Source organism: Saccopteryx leptura, chromosome 5 (genome assembly GCF_036850995.1).
Source record: "Saccopteryx leptura isolate mSacLep1 chromosome 5, mSacLep1_pri_phased_curated, whole genome shotgun sequence".
Lineage (NCBI taxonomy): Eukaryota > Metazoa > Chordata > Mammalia > Chiroptera > Emballonuridae > Saccopteryx > Saccopteryx leptura.
The window spans coordinates 162,288,646-162,299,682 of record NC_089507.1 but is presented as its reverse complement, the minus strand read 5'-3'; the positions used below and the strand labels follow the sequence as shown (position 1 = coordinate 162,299,682).

Genomic DNA, 11,037 nt, shown 5'->3' with positions numbered 1-11,037 from the left:
CTGTTGGCTCACTGGGCAGAGAGCCACATTTTTTTTTCTGTTTTTTAATAATCTGGTGGACCAGATTCCCAGAAAAAACACTAACTACTGACAGTGACTCAAGCAGAAATAAAATCTGAATATAACTGTAACAAATAAAGAGGTTACATTAGCAATTAAAAGAAACCCTGAAACTCCATGAAAGCAAAGCCCAGGACCAGCTGGTTTCACTGGAGAATTCTGCTAACCATTTAAAGAAGAAGGAATATCAATAAATCCTTTGCAAACATTCAAAAAATAGGAGATTGGGAAATACATCATAATTCATTCTGTGAAGTCAGCATCCTTCAAGGATCTTACAAGAAAAGAAAATGACAGACCAATATCCTTTATGAATGTACACATGTGAATCCTCAACGATACACTAGCAAATTGAATACAGTGACTTATAAATACAAGTATATATTGTAGAAGTATGAACCATATGTAAGTATAGCTATCTGGGATTTATAATATTATTTATTAAATGATATCTCAATACCCAATATGTCCATGGCCCTTGATTCACAATTGGTCAGTCATATGTCAGCTGAGTGTCCCCTACTCCTTGGTGACTTGGTGAAATTTGGTCCAAACTATAATGACACAGGACGGCAGAGTTCAAAGTCCTCCTATTGGGTTGTCAGGGTTCCCTCTCCTTCCTCCCTGGCCTTGTTTCCTCGTTCCTGTGACAGTGAGCCCTGACTCTGCTTCCACCTGTGACTCTTAAATCCCAAAATGCAGCGTTTTTACTTTAAAAGAATCTGTCCAGCTCAAAACCGTGGGCTTGGGGGTCAAGGCATATACAAGAAGCAGCTGCTATGAGCTGTTGCTTCCCCTTCTCCCCTCCCCCAATCTCTCTCCTCTCTCTTCAATCAATAAATAAAATTTAAACTTAAAAAACTGGCATCTATGCACATTTATTATTCGGCTTTTTCTTGTCCTACTTTTAGAAACCTTACTGCAGAAGCTGTGGAGACCAAGATTAGCACACAGACTTCCTCTCTCCATGAGATATCTCTCTGCTCTCTGCTCTGCCCTCTTTTTCTCACCAAAATTTTAAGATGCTGTTATTTGTGAATAAGAGATCCTGTCCCTTAGTGGATAAAATAATGACTGTCTGTTTTAGTTTGTCTAGCTTTGGTTAAAAAAACAAACAAATAAAGCAAAAACAGCCCTGGCCAGGTTGCTGAGTTAGAGTGTTGACCTGATATGCCAAGGTTGCGGGTTCAATCCTGGGTCAGGACAGATAGACAAATAAACCAATGAGTGCATGAATAAGTGGTGACAACAAATCGAAGTTTATCTCTCTCTCTAATTACAACAAAAACAATTTTTTTAAAACCTTACTCTCCCCCCTTTTCCACTTTATAATGAAAGGTTGGAAAAGTCAATTTCAAAACACATTTAAAAATATCCCATATATTCAGAATATTAGGTAAATTAGAGATGAACATCAAGTGTGGACCACAGAATGCTCAGGATACTCCCTCAGGTTTAACAAGTAGGTATGTTGTGCTTGTTCCTGGTATCCAATTTGTTCTCTGTGACTGTTGAAATGACTCCGTTCAGAATCTTCTGACTGCAGGAAAGGGCTGTGTCTCCCCGAGTTCCCCCAGCTGGGAACTCTCTTTAGTTTGTCTGGCTTTAGTTTGAACTAGCTGTGTGCCGGCTGCTGCTTGTTCTCTGGTTATTTGATTATTTCAGGCTCCCTCGCTGTCTCAGCATGTTAGCCGAGAAAAAACATTTGGAGGGTGCTTTTTGTTCTGCAGCATTTGGCCTCATCCTTCCTGTCATCTCGGGGCTGCTTTTGAGGTTGTCTCCTCCTATTGCCTGCGGTTCCATATTCTGGTGGCTTCTTATGCCGCTCAGGGTCAGTGACTTGTTTGCTCAGAGCTAGAGTTCTAAAGGTCATTCTTGGATGGGCTCCTCACTGGGCCCTTCACTTACAACTGCTTCATAAGTGACTGAGGTCACTAGAATATTAGGTCTGAAAATTTCTTCAGGAGAAAGCTGGAAGAATGCAGATCCTTGTACCTGGTATGAACACGTGGCCTGGAGGCACGTGTAGTGGTTCCCTCATCCAGGTACCAAGCAAAGTATGTAAAGTTAGAGGCCACTCTTTTCGAAAAGAAAAGTGTGTGTGTGTGTGTGTTTATGTGTGTGTGTGTGTGTTAACATTCCACAGCGCCCACCCTATTGTCTCAATTTTAGGATTATATAGCAAGTACAACAAGCAAATTGTAGCCTTGACAAGACTTTGGCTACAAGGCCAGAGTCATCATAAATGGAGTCATGTCAGGTGATTGCACTATAGCATTTCCGTGACTTCTCCCAAGAGGAAGAATGTTTGTTATCCACAGTAAGAAACTTGTTTGGTTGACATCTGTACTAGCTATTATTTGCCCACCGGTATCTCTGAATCAATCTTGGCCTTAGATACTTTTGTGACTAAAGTTTCATAATATTATTCAATTCAAGGGGTTCACCGCTTGGGGCACTCTATTGAAGAATAAGCTGAAGAAATGTGAGGGTGATCTGGCTGTGACATCTATCACCCTATTGATCACCAGCTTTGATTTGGCTGATCTGGCTGTCTAGGTGGGTGTCCCCTTCCTTCCTTACTGCTCCATGTGTGTCCCCTGCAAAGTGCACACTGTGTCTAAGAGGATGAACTTCCCGAGAAAAGGGAGGATCTTTCTTCAGTCAACGGTAGTCAAGTAGCTGAGCACCCCTGCTAGAACCACCAAACAAGACTAAGATGTGGTAGGAAGCAACTAATGAGTGCACAACTAAGGGGAACAACAAACGAATGCTTTCCCTCCTTCCTCTCTCTGTCTCTCTTAAATCAAGCAGGAAAAAAAAAAAAGAAGAAGAACGAAGTACTTTTACTGTCCTGCAGCAATAAAGAAGACAGGGGACTCACATCCACAGGCCTGTCTCCCCACAGGGAGGCTTCGCGATTGCTTTTCTACACTGTTTGGTCAATGACATAACATACTGATTTCTTCTCTGCAGTCGGCTACACAGGTGGGTTTGGGATGGGTTCCTGTCAAGCTCATCCTTTTTACAGCTGCCCCTGCAAAATACTGAGCTACACTTTAACATTTAGCAAAAATGCATTTAGTAAGTACCGCCCACACCTTGTGACCGTTATCCTGTCCAACGCTATCCACCAAAGGTGAAGATTTACTTTAATAAAACAAAGTGTTCTCTTATTTAAATCCCACTTGATTGAGTGTATGAGCCTTTTGATGGGCTGTTGAGTTCAGTTAGTTAATATTTTGTTGAGGATTTTTGCATTTACATTCATCAGGGAGATTGGTTTACAGTTTTCTTTTCCTGTAGTGCCCTTGTTTGGTTTTCATATTGGCTTATTCTGCCCTCAAAAAATGACTTTTGAGGTGTTCCTTTCTCCTAATTTTTTGGAAGAGTTGAAGATCAGGATGAATTGTTCCTAAATTTGGGTGGAATTCACTCATGAAACTAGACAGTATGGGCTTTTCTTTGCAGGGAGAATTTTGATTCCTGCTTCAAGCTCCATACTCGTTACACTGGAGAACAAAATTTTTGTTGCATCCACAAAGAAACTTGTTCTTACCTAATTTGAGTGTGCTGATCTCAAATCTGATATTAGTTTTTCTCTATAAGCTACAGTTTTTTGCAATTCAAGATTATAAGTTTTCAATTTATGGTAAAATTTTCAACACTTAGTTTAAAATAATGAAGTAGAATGTCTTCTTGGGTGTCATCTTTTAAAAATGTAATAATTTATATAATGCAGTAAATACACTAACACACTAATAAATATAACTGCATCAGAATTTGTTTACATTTTTCAAAATAGAACTTATTAAAATACTTATTTTAATCATAAAATTTGTGCAAAACATATTTAAATTCTATTCAGGCAAAACTTTGCGTTTGTAGCTCTTGCATTTGTGTACTAGTTGAGGACAATCTCATTTGATGCTCCATCAGTAGTCTGTTCATCACTAACAGCTCCAAGATTTTTGGGAAACATATCAAGGTGACTGTTCAGGAAGTGAATCTTAACGCTCATGTTACATCCAATGTTGCGGAAAGCCATCAGCATCCTTTGAACCAGAAGTTCATAGTTTTCTGCTTTTTGTTGCCAAGGGAGTTCTTTGTAACTGCAACAAAAGATGGCCATGCTGCTTTCTCCTCCTTATTCATCTTCCTGGCAAATTCTTCATCACATATGAGGGTTCGAATTTGAGGTCCATCGAATACACCCGCTTTTATCGTCTTGAAAGACAAGGCAGGGAAAGCAGAAATAATATGTTGAAAGCATTCACTTCCTCTATTCAAAGCCTGAACAAACTGCTTCATTAAGCCAAGTTTGATGTGAACTGGGGGAAGAATGATCCTGTCTTGATAACTACAGGTTCATTCACAATATTTTGCATCCCTACAGAGCTTCATGTTTCGGCCACTCCTTCTGTGTCCAATGTTTCTCCCAAGCTCGGCTGTCCCACAAACACAGAAAGCGAGGATACTTCATGATACCTCTCTGTTGTACTAACAGGAAATTTATCATTTTAAGATCCACACAAATGATCCAGTTATGTTCCTCATACTTTAGAAATTTGAGGACAATTTTTATGCCATTTTTACTAAGTCATTCGATTTGGGTTGGCTAAACTGCTGAGGGGTTAATGACTTATTGACATCAGAAGAAGACCCTTCAAATTCTACAACCATTTCCTCATGCATCTTACCAAAAAACACTTGATCACTATGTTCACTTTCTTCGTCCTTAGAAGAAATAAAACCATTGAAAACTGGAACTGGAAGTGTCTCAGAGTGTTGGATAGGATGCATTGCTGAAGGAATACTAGGATATGTGATCATATGCCATTTTTTTCTTGCTGATGCCTTTTGTATGGATCAGACAGAAATAACAGTCACTGCTGTGGTCTTTAGGTACACGCCAAACCATGGGAATACCAAAAGGCATTCCTTTGCATTTTCCTTTTGTCTAGGCATGAAGCATTTCCTCAGAATTATGACACACAATATGAGGAGCCTAATTCTTGTCTTGATCACCAAGGGAAACTTGAAAATAGGCAATATATGCACGTGTCACAAATGATGAAATATTACACCTTTGATGTTGAAGTGTGTAACAGCCACATATATAACAGAAGGTGTTATGATTATTCTTACATTTACACCTACTTGAAGAAGCCATGATTCAATCTTAAAACAAAATAAGAGGGTGTATTTATCAGATAATATTTTTTTACATTTAGAAACAACTACAATTATGTAAAAGTGATGTTTGTAAAACATTAATTGCCTTGTGGTTATGTTCAATCCAATAGTCGTTGCCCTTTAACTCCAATTTAAAAACCAATGCATGCCATTAACTGTAACAAAAAGAAATCAAAATTGCATAAAAACTAGAGCAGGTGCCAAAAAACAGACTTCAGATTTGGAATCAGTGATGCAGAAATATATAGAAGCTGTTCTACAACCTCATGCAACAAAAATGAAAAAAAAATTGTTCCCAGTGTTATCAGTCTGTTCAGATTGTTTTATTTCTTTCTGATTCAGTCTTGATAGGCTGTATGTTTTTAGGAATTTTATCTATTTCTTCCAGTTTATCCATTAGTTGACACATTGTTCATAGTAATGTCTTATGATCCTAGTATTTTTTGTGTTATCAGTTGTAATGTCTTCTCTTTCATTCAGGATTATATTTCTTTGAGTCCTTTCTTCTTTAGAAAATTATTCTAACATTCTGGACATTTGGTTTAATTTTTTCTTAGTTTTGTTGGCTATTCTTTAATTGTTTTTCTGATTTCTATTTCCTTCCACTGCTAACTTTGGGCTTAGTTTTTTTTGTAGTTTTTTCTGGTTCCTTGGTGCCAAGCTCAGTAAGATACACTAGAAAAGAGGAACCATGCACAGAGTGAGCCAGCGCAGCCTGCAGTGGCTGCGTGAATATCATACAGCGTAGCTTCAGAACGATCACCTTCCCATCAGGGGAAAGGTCATCTCCCCACTACGGGGACAGAAGGTTCCTGCATAATGATAAATAGGTTAATTTATCAACAAGACCATAGTACTGATGTGCATGTACTGTGTAAGCAATTGAGCTTCAAAAAGAGAAACAAACAAAAGAACGCAAGAAAACTTTAAAATTCATGAAGCAAATGCTGACACAGACAACTGGAGAAACAGGGAGATGCACACTGACTGTTGGAGATTTCAAGACTTCTTTCTTAAAACTGGGTATTATTTTCTTTCTTTCTTCTTCTTCCCTGGCTTGAGCCAGACAAGGGAAGAGAAACCGGGTGTGCTAATTCATATTTCTCCCCATTCAACTCTGACTGCGGTTTCATTTCCACATTTCCCACAGTCTTATCTGAAGAGGGTCCTGGAGGGGCAGGAGGAACTCCAGATTTAATTTGGTTCCGGATCCTGGGCAGTGTGTGGCCTGGGTGTACCGGCTACGCTTTTCAGCCCTCTGGTTCCTCCTTTGTCAGAGAGACGGTGTCTCGCTCCTGTTTAATATCCTCACTCGTAGTCCATTTAGAGGAATGTTCTTTGTGCACTTGAAAAAAATGTGCATTCCACTGTTGTTGGATGGAGTGTTCTAATGCTGAACCCAGTTTGTCCCATCTTTTTCTTTATTTAACTACTGATGAATTGCTCTATGCATTAGTCAAAGTGGCATTATTATATATGATACCATTGTTAGGCCTAGCCATTACCAGCTGTTTGCTCCCTTGCTTTTGACAATGTCTTTAGGCATAAATTGCTTTACAGTCTGATATAACTGAATTTGATTTTTTTTGCAGGGGTGTTTTTTGGGGACCCATCTATGAGGTTTCCTCTGACCCTAGAAGTACCCTTTGTACTAGTCTTTTTTCCTGTTTCTGTCTGGTAAACTTGCTGACATAGGGTTTCTCTTGTCGCTCTTATGTAGTTACCAGTTGTTGGGCAGATAAAATATATTATGCTCACTTTGTTAAAGATGGTGCTGCCCATGTGGAAGCCCATCGTCCAGGTGATATTAATGTGTTCTGAGGGTGGGATATGGGCAGGTAGGATCCTTCCGCCTGGAGCTTGGTTTTAGGACTAAGCCTTTCTCACCATTTTTGATGTGGGGTGGTACAATCCCATCATGCCTCAGATAAGTGACTTTGTATTAGAGACTTCCTTATTTTGTATATCGGATTAAAGGTTTTGATCTCTGCACTATAAAGTGGGCAGACTGGGAGCTTGCACTCTATTTTCCTGAGATTAGCATTAGAGAGGAGAGCAGAGAAAGGCCACATGAGGAAACCCGAAGAAGAAGCCAAGATGGTGGAGTGCTGAGTGAGAAGCCAATTTGTGCAGAGTTTGTGCAGAGAGAAGGAAGGAGATCGAGAACAGAGGTGAATAAGTCTGGTGAGCTAGAAACCTTTGATTCTAGGAAACTCAGATAAATCAGTAGCTTTGTGAGCACTGAATGAGTGGGTTTTGGAGCCCAGTATGTGTTTTTACTTGCCAGCCTGGTGCAAGCTAGGATTAAAGATGATGGCCCACCAGTTTTTGCTTCGTTGTTTCTTTACCGACTGTCCGAATCCAATGCTAATCTGCATGGGCCGGGCGGCTGTGATGATGGCCCTGGCCACTGGCTTTACACCAGTCTCCTCTAAATTATCATGGAAAGCTTTACTGTTTGCAAGAGTACGCTTCAAATGTGCCACACTCTGCTTCAAAAAGGTCATTTCTTTAGTAGCCTCCTTCTTCTCACCGTGCCTCTCTCAGCATGGACCCTCCATTACATGAGGGAGCTTGGTGGGCAGTCTGGGTCCCAGTATTGTAGCCTGTTGTCCCTGGGACACAATCTCTGCACTGTGGGTAGAGAGGGACTAGGGTGCTGCTGGCTGGGCTCACCTGGTTAGTCCTGCACTCAGAGTAGAGGGGGTGAGAATGGCTGCCAGCCTGCCCCTATGGGTAAGGTGCCATATTCCTGATGGGTAACTGAGGGGAGAGGGAGCCCCATCACCTGCCCACACCTGCCCATGGTGTTTCCTTCCAGCTAAGCTGAAGGTGAGTTGGGAAGGGAGGAAGGAAGTCATAGTTCATGTGCCGCACAGAATCCCATTTGCTTACTACAATTTAATATATTAAAAATATTAATGTTTCTTCATTTGTTATATGACCTAAGGGCAAAGTTTAGAAACTTTAATTTTAAAAAATTCACTAGTTTTGGCTGTTCTACCAGTACTGTCTGAAGGTTCCCCACGATGCAGTGTGGAGTGCAAACCCTAGTGGTGGATTCAGATTAAATGTGAACCACCGTGCTGGTCTCCTCATCGTCCTTCCAGCGGAGTGCTGGGATTTTGTACAGTTTAGTTTTCCCTTTGTTCCTTAGTGGAGGTAAATGCCACATTAGTAAATGGGGGGACCTTGGTGTCACTGCCATTGTCTTCCAGATTGTTGTCTGTGTCTGGCGTCCTTGCCTTTCCACCAAGTGCACTAAAGGACAGGAGAATGCCATGTTTCCTTAGGTTTTCAAATAGTCATTTATGGTCTTTCATTGGGCTGAAACAACTTTAATTCTAATGTACAAGTGATATGTCTTTGTGATAAACAATATTCAAAAACAATGGCACTCTGCTGTTTATTCACCACTTAAGCTTTGAGAATTTCATTGCTAGACTTTGAGATATAACACCATTCATGGGCGCCTGCTCTAATTTGTAGCAGAGTTTATTTTCTTTGGTTCATGTCCCAGTCAAAGTGCTGAGTGTCATGCCGGCCCTGAAAGAGGGACAAGAGTGGGTTAAAAGAGTCACAGGGAAACTCGTCCACTGCATCATCCACTTCAGTGTCGGGCCGCACAGCCCAGGACGGGTCCCAATCAGATCCCAAGCACAGCTCAGCATGATCACCCTGGGGGGTTTCCTTCACGACCCAGCCTTTCTCCCCTCACCCCTCTGAACAGTTTAGAAGGTGCCAACAAGGTGAGGTGGGTCAGTGACCTGGCCTTTCCAGCCTGGGCTGTGGCCACAACGTTAAGCCAAGAGTAAGACACAGTCAGGAGGATGTGGGACAGGAAAGGTTTGTGGGAGTGGCAGGATCCACGCTTTCCTGTGAGAAACTAAGTGTTCAATCATAATTCAGGCAGTCCATTTCTTGGAAATAGCGGGGTTATAAGAATCAGAAAGTTGTTTTCTGCTGTGACATGCTGAGATACACATTAACCTTGTTTTTTGTGCTTTGTTAAATTTTACTTATAGCTTTTATCATTCGTAAGAAAGCACTTAAGCCTGACCAGGAGGTGGTGCAGTGGATGGAGCATTGACCTGGGATGCTAAGGACCCAGGTTCGAAACCGCAAGGTCACCAGCTTGAGTGTGAGCTCATCTGGCTTGAGCAAAAAGCTCGCCAGCTTGGACCCAAGGTCGCTGGCTTGAGGAAGGGGTTACTCAGTCTGCCGAAGTCCCGCAGTCAAGGCACATATGAGAAAGCAATCAATGAACAACTAAGGTGTCGCAATGAAGAACTAATGATTGATGCTTCTCATCTTTCTCCATTCCTGTCTGTCTGTCCCTATCTTTCCCTCTCTCTGACTCTCTCTCTCCCTGAAAAAAAACAACAACAACAAAAACAAACAAACAAACAAACAAAAAGAAAGCACTTAAGAACATTTTTCCCCCTGGGGGGATTGGAGTGAAGCAAGAAAAGCTGTCAAACTAAAACCAAAAGGAAGAAATGGAGATAAGAACAGAAACTGCAAAACCACCTGAAATTCCCGCAAATAGGGCAAGTGAGTGGCAGCGGCCCCTGAAGCCTCTCTGACTCCTGTTCAGAGCAGCCTCTTCTGCCCCTGGCGTCATGGAAGGGCCCAGCATCAGGGGTGTCCAAGCACTCGTGTGGGTTATGGAAGGAGGGGACTGGCAGGTCTTGGCAGAGGAGTAGGAAGGAAGCAGAAAGTGTGATGACCTTGGCATAAAAGCGGGGGAGAAACACACCTGCTTCTTGGCTTCTTGCCTTCTTGGCTGTCGGTGCCAAGTGGTAAACGGAGCTGCTGTCTGTCACTGTCTGTAACTCTGCATCACTCTGATGGCCACAGGGACTCAAACATGGGAGAAGAGGGACTATCTTTTCCTAGGACCATCTCTCTCTCACACCAGACCGCTCAAGCCCGAGTCACTGGTCATATCCCTCCATGTGGTCTTCTGTGATGACCCCTGTGTTCTGTCACAGGTATATCACTGTAACCAACCAACATGGAAGAAGACGTGTGGGCAAGCGGCCATGGCTCACCATTCAGACCAGTGGGCTTGGGGGACTTGTTCTCATAGGGCTCGGCCCAGATATTGTCATATGATATAAGTTATGGGGGGGCATCAGACTGCAATAACCTAACACTTCCCTGTCCTGTTCTCTGTAGAGACGGGGCTCAGAAGGGTAAGGATTTCCCCCAAAGCCATAGATCTAGAGAGTGGCAGAATCACCCCCACACTCCTTTCCTGACTGCGTCTCACATGTTCATGGCGGACAGCAGCACTGGTGTGCTAATGTGACAGTCTGTTCTGAAGCTCCTGGAACAAACAAGTGTCACCCTGCTAAGAAAAGGGGACAAAATGCCAGACACTGTGCTGCCCGCCAAGGCTGGTGTGTTCTGTGTATTTAAATGCATGAAAGCTTGTTGTTGTTTTTTTAGTGTTTAATGAATAATGCCCTGCAGTATTTTTCAGATAAAACTATTTATTCTTTTTTTAATTAACTGTACTGGGGGACTGTTGGTCAAATAAGTTTGTATAAAATGATGTATATGTTTGTTCGCGTATAGTTTGCATTGGATGTGGGGGGACAAGCTGTAAACAGGCAGGATTCTTATAGACTAAGGCTCAGTTTTAACACAGTCTTTCCTACCCTTTTTGATGTAGGGTGGTGCACTCTCATGAGGAATCCCATTATGCCTCAGAAAAGTAACTTTGTATCAGAGACTTCCTTGTTTGTATATTGGATTAAATGTTTTGATTTCTAT

At 41.8% G+C, this 11,037-nt stretch overlaps 1 pseudogene; it reads right to left on the bottom strand.

The window, feature by feature from the left end:
- Positions 1-11,037, bottom strand: part of LOC136406420 (GTPase IMAP family member 9-like) — a 421,274-nt pseudogene that overhangs the window by 259,196 nt on the left and 151,041 nt on the right.